This window comes from Lissotriton vulgaris, chromosome 3_1 (genome assembly GCF_964263255.1).
Source record: "Lissotriton vulgaris chromosome 3_1, aLisVul1.2, whole genome shotgun sequence".
Taxonomy (NCBI): domain Eukaryota; kingdom Metazoa; phylum Chordata; class Amphibia; order Caudata; family Salamandridae; genus Lissotriton; species Lissotriton vulgaris.
In genome coordinates, this window is record NC_141689.1 from 606,145,609 (window position 1) to 606,158,703 (window position 13,095).

Below are 13,095 nucleotides of genomic sequence, written 5' to 3' on the forward strand. Positions count from 1 at the left end.
AGATAAGGTCTGGAGCGTTTGTAAGTTGGAACAGGAGTTTGTAACAGGCTTTAGCTGCACAGTGAACAAGACTTCTACCTCCCCAATTGGTCTTTCTCAGAAGAGTGATTTAACAAGTTTGGCTCCAGTAGATCTTAGTAAGCTCCCTGGGATATACCAGGAGAATGTCTTCCTAATTAATTCTGGACCAATGCCATTGACCTCCTTAAAGGCAATAGATAGTGCCTTGAAGCGCGATCTTAATGGTATTGGGAGCCAGTGTAATTTTATCAGGTCTCCTTTGACAGAGGTAAACCTCGATGTTCCGGTCAGCACTCTAGCTGCCGCGTTCTGCATCAACTGCAACCTGTTCATATGTTGTTTTTGAACATTGAGATAGAGACTAATGCAGTAGTCCAGCCGTGACATTATGAGTGCTGTCACCACCGTCCTAAGATTGTCTTTAGTCAGGAAGTCCTTTATTTTCTTGATGATTCTGAGGACCATAAAACATGCTGAGGTCACTATGTTCACCTGGTCCTCCATGGTGAGTTTATTATCCACCAAGATCCCCAGATTCTTGGCTTTCCCTGATTGTTTAGGACATACACCAAGATCCTCTGGCTATTACTCTGGTGTCCAGACCAAAGGATTGTTACCAAATTTCAGGACCTCAGTCTTGCTCGAATTCAATTTTAAGCAATTGGAGAACATCCAGGTAAATAGAGCCCAGGCACTCAAGGAAGAGATCACCCGTCTTCTTTTCCGCTCCCTCCGTCAGCGACAACACAATTTGTGTGTCGTCAGCATAGGAGGTGAGCTGGAAACCAAAGTACTTGATGATGCCAGCCAGAGGTGCAATATAGATATTAAAAAGTGTAGGTCTAAGTGCTAAGCCCTGTGGCACCCCGCATGGAAGAGTAAATGGTTCTGACATGTTCCCGTCCAGGTCAACTGTTTGAGATCTACCCGATAGGAATGATCGCAACAATTCCCAAGCTGAGCCATTGACTCCTATGTCTAAAAGCCGGTTCAGCAGTACCTTGTGGTGGACGGTGTCAAAGGCTGTGGATAGGTCCAATAGGTTTAGAATGGCATTTCCTCCCTTATCCAAGGTCTCTCTGATTTCCGCTGTAAATTTTAATAAGGCCAGCTCAGTGCTATGAAAGGCTCTAAACTCATATTGCGATGGGTCTAAGATGTTATTGAATGACAGAAAATCACTAAGCTGTCTATTCATTTACTTTTCTAGCACTTGCGCTGGCAACGGGAACCAAGAAATCGGTTTAAAGTTGTTAGGGTCCTTAGGGTCTAATGACTGTTTCTTTAGAAGTGGCAGCACTGAAGCTTTTTTCCATAATTTAGGAAAGATTCCAGAAGATAGAACTGCATTAATCAAAGGGGTAAGTGCAGATTCAATCAAGTCAGGGATCTGCTTAATGATCCACACTGGACAAGGATCACTAGGTTCACCTGATTTAATAAGATTCAGCAGTTTAAGTGTGTCTGGTCTTTCCAAAAGTGTAAATGAGTCTGAAGATCTCACAGGGACAGCCCACACAGGCCCATCATTTTTATTGGAGTTGGTCTGATTGGTGTTAATCAAATCCACACGAGAAGAAAATGTAGTTGGCAGTGTTGGGGCTAGATAATTTAATAATGATCTTGAAAAGTTCTTTTGAATTGGATTCAGCCTTAGATATTTGACGGGAGAAATACTCCCAATCATCCCTATGTTTATGATGACCAACAAACATGCAATTTCTACTGGTAAGTGGGTAACCACACAACATCCCAGAGACTGAGGAAGGTCTCCCCTGCATGTCTGTACTAAGAAACTCTGACTGGTACCTGCTTCAGAGCCCCAATGCACCTTGGGGTGGAAGACCCCAGCCTGGGCTCCATTGCCTGGTCTGAGACATCTCACAGTGCCTTGGATGGGGACCCACAGGCCCAGCCATGCTTCACTCCCTGACAGGGATAGGAAGTTCTCTCTGGGCCCCAGGTCAGAGCAATGGAGGACCCTGGGATGGAAGACCTTGTTCCTGGGACCCAATTACTTCCCCACTGTGTCTCAGAGTGCTGCTGACAGGGGCCCGCAGACTGGATAGGCCTGCCCTGCTTGTCTAACATAGGAAGCTCTGACCAACCTGGGGACAGAGCTTGGGCATTCCATAGGATGGAAAACTCTGGCACTCAGCTCCGTTCTCCATTATCTGGTCTTCTATGTCTCAAATTGCCCCACAAGGGGGCCTCTAGGCTCGGAACATCTCCACTGCTTGTCCATGCTCAGAAGCTTTGACCAGACTCTAAGTCAGAGACCTGGTGGGCCCTTCAATGAAATATCCAGGCTTTGGGCTCCTTCATTGGCCAGCCATGTTGCAAAGTGTCCTGGACAGGGTCCCACAGGCCCAGAGAGGTTTCCCTGGTTGCCTGTGCTGAGAAATGCCTGGGTTGAAAACTTTTATCGGGCCCAGCCATTGCTGAGCAGGCCCTGGGTTGGAAGGCCCCAGCCCTGTGCTCTCTACTCCAGCCTACTGTGTAGCCAAGGTAGGACAGAATCCTTTTTCAGAAGTTACAGTGTGACCAGAGGGCCATACTTCAAGTTCAGTCATTTGGTTGCTCCAAACCCCAGCCATATGGATGCACACAATTAGTTTCTATGGCACACCCACATTGCTGTGCTGCTTTGGAGTTCCTGATGAGGGCTCTTTTGAGGCTTTGAGCCCAGACAATACTCCATAAGTGTGGGTGCATATACTCCAATGGTCCTCTCTGTCACTCAGCATGCAAGGATTACACTAAAAGGGGGCAGCATTGCTCTGGTTAGTGGGGACAAGGTATCTATGACCTCCTTGTAAGGTCGCTCTCATCCTGGTGCCTCCAGGACCTGAGCAGAGCCCTGGGGGCTCCCTGGGCCCTGAGTTACCTACCTTCCAGTCCAGTCCGATGGGCATTCCCTTCAAGCCCTGCTTCTTGAGGAGAGTAGACAGGGATGCAGAGCTGACATCCACGTGCAGAGCAAGGGGGTAGGAGGGCGTTTTAGCCTGCACTGTATTGTCATTGTGATGGCTCTGTGGTCTTGGAAGTCCTGTTGATGGATAATTTGACCATCCAAGCCCACCAAGGGGTCCAGTAGGTCTGATGTGTTTTTTTCAAATGGCCCCCCTTCACTCTGTGTACGCAGTGTACAGAAAAGGGAGTTAGTCTTCTTCTGCCTTATTGTAAACAAGGTTTGAGTAACGCCATTCTCCTTCTGTCTTTCTCCCCTGGTGTTGTAAGGGTCTGAGCTGACCCGACCTGGGGTCCTAGGGATCTGAGTCTCTGGCAGTCTCCCAACACTGTCTCATGGGCCTTTCCTCCAAGCTCTATATTGAACATTTACTTATACTTTGTGTTCTACTAATGTGTCTGTAATCCATGTACTGTTACTATTATGTTCCCCAACCTAGGCCTAAGTAGCAAAGCGCCCTTTTACCTACATGTGTCCTACCTTGCTCTGCATAGTGGTTCTAGCACTGACCTTAACCCAGTTATATGCTGAATAAATGTCGATTCGTTTTCTTGAAACTAGCCTCATTTATTATGCATGAGGATTCTTAGTAAAATCCCATGCACATAATGTACATAACAGGATTAACATACTCTGTATAAATGTCATCGCTTTCTTCATACTAGGGCGACAGAGATACTTTGCGTAATTGCAATTATTGATGTAGGCTCATTTGCATAGTTATACTCACAACATATCAATTGTGGTAGGAAGTCCGAGGCTATACTTGTGATATTAAAGAACTCCCTCCTGCACTAGAAACATAGAGGAGATGTTTCCATGCTGACACAAGACACTGAGGTCTCTACCCACTGACGCTTCATCACACAGCGGTCTGACATCGCTTGCAAGGTGTCCAACTTGTTACCAAGCCGGGGTCCTTCATTCTCTCCAATCAGGTAGTGGGGTTGGCTCTTTCCTAGGGGATTCTTAGCTTCACACCCAAATACATACTAGGTACACTTAGGTGCACTTAGGTAGGGTTTACATCACAGGAGTACACATGATTACTGGCATGTTTATATGTCTGCAAATATTCACAGTTTTAGCACCATGGTAGAATTCTAACTTCTGTTTACTCTGTTGGCGCTTGTAATGTCTTATGTTAGCTTCTGTCTTTTCATTGTTGCAGTAAACATGTTTTATACTAGATTGACGCTGGTTCGATAAATGCTTATTGAAAACGTCCCCAAGGTTTATTCTGTGTATGTCTCAGAGACTAAATGAGCATGATTGACTGAGCGAAAAGTACTGCACTATTTCCACGATCCCTGAAGGGTCAAGGGTTGTCATATTTGATGGTTGCCAGAAACTATTCGTTCCTTGGTAAGGTTAGGGGGCTTACAGGGACACTGTGAGCTAGTTTGTCTATAGGCTGACATATCCTTTGGGTGTGTCCGGAATCAATCTAGACACCAATTCCTTAGTTTATGTTATCCAACAAATGCGCAGATCCTATGTATTTTTAGGAACTATACAACATTACCTTAAGCTTTTAAATTCAATATAGAAATGAGTCAGAAACTGATACTGATTGGAAAACTGAAATAATTGTTTAAGTTAGTGTTGATTTGTGTTATTATGATGTCACTGGTGATGTGATAAAATCAGTGATCATGTCTTTGGTGGCATCATCTGTGAAGTCCTCAATAATGTCAAGGATGTCATTACTGCATGGTGGTGACACTGCTATAACTAGCACATTTAAGATAATTTATTGTTTTGAGTTGTAACAGTAATAGCACTTAAAATAAACTTTTTTCAAGCTTTTAAACTAACAGGTACAGAAGAAATTGTCGAACTACAGATACTGAGGTCACAGAAATGAAAAGGTTTGAACAATGCAAAGACCAAACTAGCTGACAGTTTTGAATTGCTAACTACTAGAAAATGTTATCGCAAAAGTTTAATGAATTCCTTTTAATCACCAATGTTCGGTGCAAATTGTGATGAGTGGAAATGATTGGGCTTGTTAAATGTGATAATACCTAATTGCTTGGTTTGCTCTGTCCAATTAAATGCCTGTGATGCAAATATAGATCTCTAATTTAGCAAACATATGAATTTAATAAAAAAAAGAAATACCTTAGGAAAGCATTTTATCTATTAGAATATTTCAATCACTTTGATTCATTGTTTATACAGTAAGAATATAAAAGAGATTTACGAAACAGAGAGTAGAGCAAAGCTCTGGATGGATTCGCTGGTTCACAGTGGTCGATATTTAGGTTGATGTATCTTAATATTTTGGGATGAATTATTTATTTTGTGAGTCACTTAATACATACTTAAAAGCATTCATAATATAATAATAATAATGGAGACATGGGCAAACACTTAGTCCAAATTGTGTTAGGGAACTTTTTGAGATTATGTAAAAATGGTAATTATTACAGAGGATTTTACCAATTTACAAATGGATGAAGGTTTTAGCATATGGGTATTCGAGTTTCAAACCAAACTTTATTTATAAGAAATGTGTGCTGTTTGCGAAAATTAAATTAATTTTGATTTGATTTTACTTTTTTCCATATAAGCAACGTGGAATGGGCCTGGTGCATCTACTAAATGCTGATTGTGAAATCTGGGTAAGGAGTACTTGACACATGTACTGTGCACATGCTCAGAGGTCATGCATGATTTACACAATATGTTTAAGTGGTGTAACTAGCATAACATGCACAAATGCTGCTAGTTTTTGATCCAGCATGTCACGTTTTGGGATGTGCATCTCAGATAAGGAACAAATTCAAATTGGTAGAAGTTTGTGTTTTTTAATTCCTAAAGATATACTGTGGATAATTTACGTGTCCGTCTTAGCTTATGATTTGTTACGCCTGCAAGAAACGTGTCTTAGATAAAATTCCTACTATGCATTTGATCATGTGTAACATTACAATGAACTTTGATACTTTGAAAGATGTTGAAGGGTAGTGAGCAAGGATTTTACTTTATTCTCATTAATTGCCTCTTGTTTTGTCATTCGGGGAGAGAAATAATCTCCCATCGTTCACTGCTGGAGTGAAAAGCTCTAGTCCTCCCTCCTGACAAGATTTTCTATTAATCTGACACCTTGATAGAGTCCTAGAACTCTTCCAGTTAAGAGAAGATGAGGTTTTTATCTTGTTTCAGGAGGGGTATTTCTGTAGCATAGAATCACCCCTTGGGGCAGTGGAGCGCTGCACATAGAGCAAGGAGATATACCAGAGGTAAGTGATATTCAATGGAGGTAAGTCGGGATACATGGCATTTTTTATGGAGGCAGGAAGGTTATAAAGCAGAATAGGATAGAATATGTTGAGGTTGAGCACAATTCTTGAAGGGGAAGAGGAGTTGCATAGCTCCAAGTACTTAAAGGCAAAAAAGACGGCACCAGGGGATGCAACATAGTGAGGCAGGGTAATGTTTACAGTGCAGATGTGAAACTGTGCAAATCAAAGACACAAGAAAGGTTGCAATAGTTATATGAAGAGATAAGGTGTCAGTTATTCTTTCAACTGCTGGACGAAAGGAAGTTGCTGAAGAGACACTAACAGGCATATTTACAAGGAAATGATGGAGGTGGAGCTGCGGCAAAATCTGAAGCACCACGCTCCACCATTTCCAAAACGAAGGGATACGCCTTATTTACAACAATACGGCACACCCCTGTGCTTTCCTACGGGATGGTGCTAAAAATAGCTGCCTAGCGCCAAAACAGACACCCTTGCACCATAGTGCAAGGGTGCCTGCGTTGCAGGGAAGGATTGGAGATTTGCAAGAAGGTGTTCCTTCCTGCACATAAACAATCAATAACGGCGATTTGCTACTTCTATTTGTGCTGCACACCTATAGAAGTAGCAAATTGCCATTATTTAATGATTGTTTTTATGTGCAGGATGGGTCACATTCCTGCACATAAACAATTATTAATAGCATTTTCTACTTCTATGTGCGCTGCACCATGAAGCACACATAGAAAATGCAAAATCAAGGAGGAATAAAAGTGTTTCTCCTTGTTGAACCATTCTAACGCCTGCTATTCATGGCATTAATTTTGAGCGCTGCCTCAATTTTACAGATCCTTGCAAATCTGGGGCAGCCTAAAAAAGCAATGTGTGTTAAGGTGCCCAGAGCAGCTCCCCTTGCACGCCCCTTTCACTCTGATACCCGTGTGAAAGGGTACCATATTAACACCACTTTATAAATATGATGCAGGGCATTGTGCCAATGGAACGGCTGCAAATGTGACATTCCGGTGGCGCAAACCCCTTGTAAATATGCCCCTAAAAGTTATGCGAAGAGCTAGACCATGGTCTACCTGCATACATCCAGTTATGGAACTGAGCTGTCAGAAGTTAAAACGGACAAGAAAAAACTTCTGTTCCTTCCCACGAATGTCCTTCCTTGATAGAAGCCCATTCCTGCAAATAAACTAACAGGCCTTTGTAGGCTGGGTCACACCCAGTGACAGCTCCTCCGCTAAGGCAGAGTAGCATCACTTCACTGAACAAAAGGAAAAATAAAATGATATTATTGTATCTTTATTATCATTTTAGTTTTGCAATTGCCGTCAGTGGCTCTGGAGGTGGGGCGGGGTGGATAGAGCCGGGAGAAGAGTGGTTTCCCTCCTTAAGTGTGCATGACTGCTTGGTCAACCCTCTCAGGCTGGCCAAACAGTCCTGTGCACTTTGCATCTTCCCCGCCAGGCTTGATTTACACAGCCTGGGCACTCTGACCAATCACAACTCTGCATTGCAGCATTGTGTTAGGTTCAGGGGAGATGGGGGCTTGGGTGCTTCGTTCTCCTGGCCTTGACTGCAGGAAGATAAAGAAGATGGGGGTGAGGGGGGCGTGGCTACCGGCCGAGCATGGCGGACGTAGACTGAGCTAGCTCCGTCCAACACCCTACATATACGCTGAATATCCTGCAATCCCTAGTTCTACCGGACACCCACCTCCGCTTTTAAGATACTGGACGAGGCTGCGAGGTGCGTGGCTGAAGCGGATGACGGCCGAGACTCCTGAACAGAGTGTCCGGACAGCGCAATGGTAAGGCCTTGCTGTGCGTGAGACGCCGCGGCCCACAGTGAGAGGAGGAGCCCTTTGATTGCGCGCTTACTACATTATAAGGACAGAGACTCGATCCTAAAGGCAGCTAGAGAGAACGCTCCCTTGCAATATGAAAACAGGACGATTTCGATATACCCGGATTTCACCCCAGCGGTACAGAAAGCCAGATCGACCTTTCTGGGAGTAAAAAGAATGCTACGGGAACGTAACCTGATATACGCCCTTCTTTTCCCGGCGCGTCTAAAAATTATGCACGACACAGAACCTATTTTTTTGACACCCCTGAGGAAGCATCGGAATGGATGGAAGTAACGCTTACACCAAACCCCTCACAGGATCCCATGATGGGCGAGCAAGGGGAACGCCCCCTCCGCCGAACGAACCAGTTGCCAGACACAGGGGTCCATGCGGGCGTAAAGCCTGGCACGAGCGGGTAAAAGACGCTGATTGAGGAGGAGATGAACTCCGAAACAGTGTTGTTGACGAAGACCGCACTAGCAGCCCACGATGCCCGAGACAAGCCAGACATGGACAGCCGGTCTGAATCACATACGGAGGTGTCGGAATCGGACGCTAGCGTACAATTGTTTCCACGGATAACGGCACAAATGGCGAACGAATTTTGACTATTCAGGTTGAAGATTTCGATTGGTAATGTATATGAACATTTGATTTAAACTGCGGAGGTGGATACGGATGGAACAGGGTTCATTATAAACAGGATGTAAGGTGAAGTCCTTAGATACACAGCTCTCGTGTGTGAGTAACTGGGCTCAACCCCACCCCCCCCAGGTGAAGGCACAAAGAGGTTTAGTTGTTACCCACGGTGGGTACTGATGTTGGACCCTCAACTTTTTTCAGATGGGTACCTTAAGGTTGGGGATTTTAGCACAGTTAAGGCACTTGAAACATGCATAGAGATGACTAGCATACAGGTTGTACTGGGTTTCGAACACACTACAGTTCCTCACTGCCATGACTGCTCCTAACACATACCAGATCTGCACTTGGAACGTGCGGGGCATGGGATCAGTGCATAAGCGGCACAGAATTTTTGCGCAATTGAACAGAAGGCAGGTGGCCGTGGCATATTTGCAGGAGACCCATCTCAATAGGTCAGAGGGAGCGAAACTGCATAAGAAGTGGAAGGGCCAACTGTTTGCCACCGCCTATTCGGCGTTTTCCCAGAGGGCAGCTATCTGGCTCAAAAATTCTGTCCCCTTCAAAATGATAGAGCAGCAGATTGATAAAGAGGGGAGATATGTGTTTGTACAAGGAATTTTGGATGAATCCTTTATAGTACTAGGCTGTATATATCTACCAAGCACAGAACAGTCGAAGTCCCTTGCTACTGTCAGCGGAGTGCTGTCAGACTGGTCGGAACACGACTGGATAATAGGAGGGGACTTCAACGTGGTGCTAGATCTCTCTCTTGACAGGTCCCCCCCCCCCCACCATGCAACGGATAGCAGGAAACAAGCGGAAGCACTAGCACACTGGGCGGTCAGCTGGGACATGTCGGATGCTTGGAGGATCAGGCATACACACCACAGAGAGTACACATTTTACTCCCCTCCCCACAAGTTGCACACCAGAATAGATCGCATCTTATGCTCTAATACTCTGCTGGGGTCAATTGAATCTGCCACTCACATGGGGAAGAGGCTATCTGACCATAAACCAGTGGAATTAACAATGCAGTGAGGAAGGGTTCCGACTCCGATACCGACATGGCGCCTACCGCCAGGGTTGCTGGAGGATACAGTTTTCAGGTCCACACTTGCAGACGCCATCACAAAGTTTTTTTGCTGAAAACGCGAACACAGCTAGTCCCAGGCAGATAGAGTGGGATGCTTTTAATGCGACAATGCGCGGAACGGCGATGGGCACAAAGGTGGCCATGAAACACTCAGTGATGGAGGGGCTTGCGGAGGTAGAGGGCAGACTAGCGATGCTGGAAAGTTAGGCAGCGGGTACGAATGACGATCTCATACAACTCCAAGAGGCTCGTATCCAACACGCAGAACTGCTAGAGGAACTGAGGGTAATAGACTATAGAGAATACACGAGCAGGCAACACACACAGGCTGATAGATTGGGACGTTTACTAGCACGTTTAGTGCGCAACGCACCTGTGGGCACCCCTATAGTGGAGGTGAATGATTGGCATGGGATGACGGTTTAGACACAACTAGACATAAACGCCACATTCCAAGACTACTACACTACACTATATGGACCACACACGTCAATGTCGGACACAGACTTTGAGTCTTTCATGACTGACCTACCTATCCCTCAGCTAACAACAGTACAACAAGATGACCTGGCGCGACCCATCACGATCGCTGAAATCAGACAGGCAATCAGAGCACTGCCACAGAACAAAACCCCCGGGACTGATGGCTCGCCAGCTGAGTTCTATGTGGCATTTATGGACATACTCACCCCGCAATTACACATCCTCTATCGGGAATCGGTGGGGTCCAGTACTTTACCACCCACGACACTACAGGCGTGGATAGCCTCCCTTCTAAAGCCTGGTAGGGACGGACTACACATGGCGAATTACAGACCGTTGTCCCTACTGAACACAGACTACAAAATCCTTAGCAAGATCTTGGCGGCAAGACTAGCCCAATATATACCAACGCTTATACACCCTGACCAGTGTGGTTTCATACCCAGACGGAGTACGGTACTGAATTTGAGAAGATTAAGCCAGATAATGCTACATGAGTGGGCGAAGAACAGCGCAGAGGGGTGTATATCTCTAGATTTAAAGCAAGCTTTTGATTCCCTGAGATGGGACTATATGTTTGCAGCCCTGAATAATTTTGGAATACCGTCTGAATATATAGCTTGGGTAAACTTACTGTATCTGCACCCAACGGCGCGTGTTCGCACTAACAATTGTGTCTCCGGACTATTCCAGATAGCTAAACGCACACGCCAAGGCTGTCCACTATCGCCCCTGCTGTTCATTTTAGCTTTAGAGCCTCTACTACATAAGCTCAAGACTCTCGCCATACAGAGAGGGATAACTAGAAACTCAGTGTCGCACATAGTATCGGCCTATGCAGATGATATAATACTATATTTAAAGAATATGTCAGACAGCCTTGACCCTCTGCCGGAGATATTTCATGATTTCCAAGTAATATCGGGCCTTACGATCAATGAAACTAAATCGTACGGCTACTGCTTCAGTACTACTTTGAGGGACACCCAAATACAGTTCCCCCGTATGGGTTCCAGATGGCTCCCAGAACATTCAAATACCTGGGGATACAAATATATCAGGATGCACAGGACCTCCTGGACGGTAATTTGGGGAAGGCACTCAATACTCTTAGGACGCAAGTGCAGTTCTGGAATACGTTGCCACTGTCTATAGCAGGGAGAGTGGCAATCTCAAAGATGGTAGTACTGCCCCGAATGGTATATTTCTTTACGAACCTGCCGCTCTTAATCCCAAAGCGATTTTTCAAAGCACTGAACACACTACTGACGGAACTGATATGGGGGTCGGGTAGAAGACGTGTCAGTCTCGCCAAGCTCCAGCTGCCGACCGATCAGGGTGGTATGGGGGCCCCGGATATGATTGCGTATGGGTACGGATGCCAACTTCAGTGGCTGGCCTACTGGCTGGCAGGCCGTAATCTTCACGAAATCAATATGTCTGAGACCAATAGGGATAGCGGTACTATCCACAGACTATCGTTACCAAAGGTTTAAGTCCCCAGCTCGGCGCCACACTTACTTAGATTCGCAATCAGATGCTGGAAGAAAGCTGTCAAATACACAAATGTGGCGACCTCTTACGCACCCACTGTTCCTTTACTGGGACTCCCCCTTGGGACCCGTACACTGTCTGAACACGAACTCAGACCATGGCATGACACAGGAGTTATGCAATTAGGAGACTTTTTTGTAGATGGAACCCTCATGATGCATGCAGACTTCGCACGTACTCATCAGACCGCCAGAATGTTATTCTTATTACATGCACGGGTCACACACTATATCTCTACGACTTGGGCGCCAGCCGGCAGAGAACCGCCCACAAACCCCCTACTTACAGTGCTGTATTTAATGGGTCAGGCAGTCACTTAACAAAATGGCTAATGAGTAGCATTAGAACTGGCAGGGCAATATCACTCCAACCCACCCACGAACGCTGGGAGAGAGACATAGGGCGGACACTTAGAGATAAGGAATGGGAAAAGGTCCTGAAGTTTTCAAAAAAGGTGTCACGGAATCCCAAATTTAAATTTATCCAACTAATGATTGTACATAGAGCATATCTAACTCCGCACCGGATACATGCCATGTTCCCCGAAACGGCAGACACTTGCCCCCGATTCAGGGTAGAAGACGCTAGCCTCCTCCACATGCTGTGGGACTGCCCCAAACTTGGTTATTACTTGGGAACGGTGCACAAGATTCTGACGATGATCGCACCTGCAAGGCCTTACTCCTCTATGGTATATAGCATACTAGGACTGGGCCCTACTGAAAAGAAGAAAAGCTCCATTACGCGCTTTCTAGATATGGCCCTTCTCTTGGCTAAAAGGACCATTACAATGAAGTGGAAATCAACTAGACCACCGGACCCTGAAGAGTGGCATAGGGAGGTGATATGATGGGGGAGGGCGGAGGGAACAGAAATACAGAGGGAGAAACGCAGGGGACTCCGCAAAACCCTTATCTCAATGGAATCCAATGCTATACTTTTAGGTTTTGAAATAGGCGCCGAAACGGAACTGGGTTAGATGCCTGTAGTTGAGACCAGGGCCTTACTGTGTTATAGGATAACTCTGGGAGTACTTCACCCCCCCTTCCCCCCCTCTCTCCCCCCTCCCCCCTCCCCTTCCTCCCCTTGCGCTCAGATGTTGCTGGTCTGAGCGTAAAGTTCTGCTGGCTTTATACGGGATCACCATCTTTAGAAGGACGGGAGGGCCTTTGCCTTGCAAGATTTTGTGCGCGAGGCAAAGGGATGTAAATTTCAC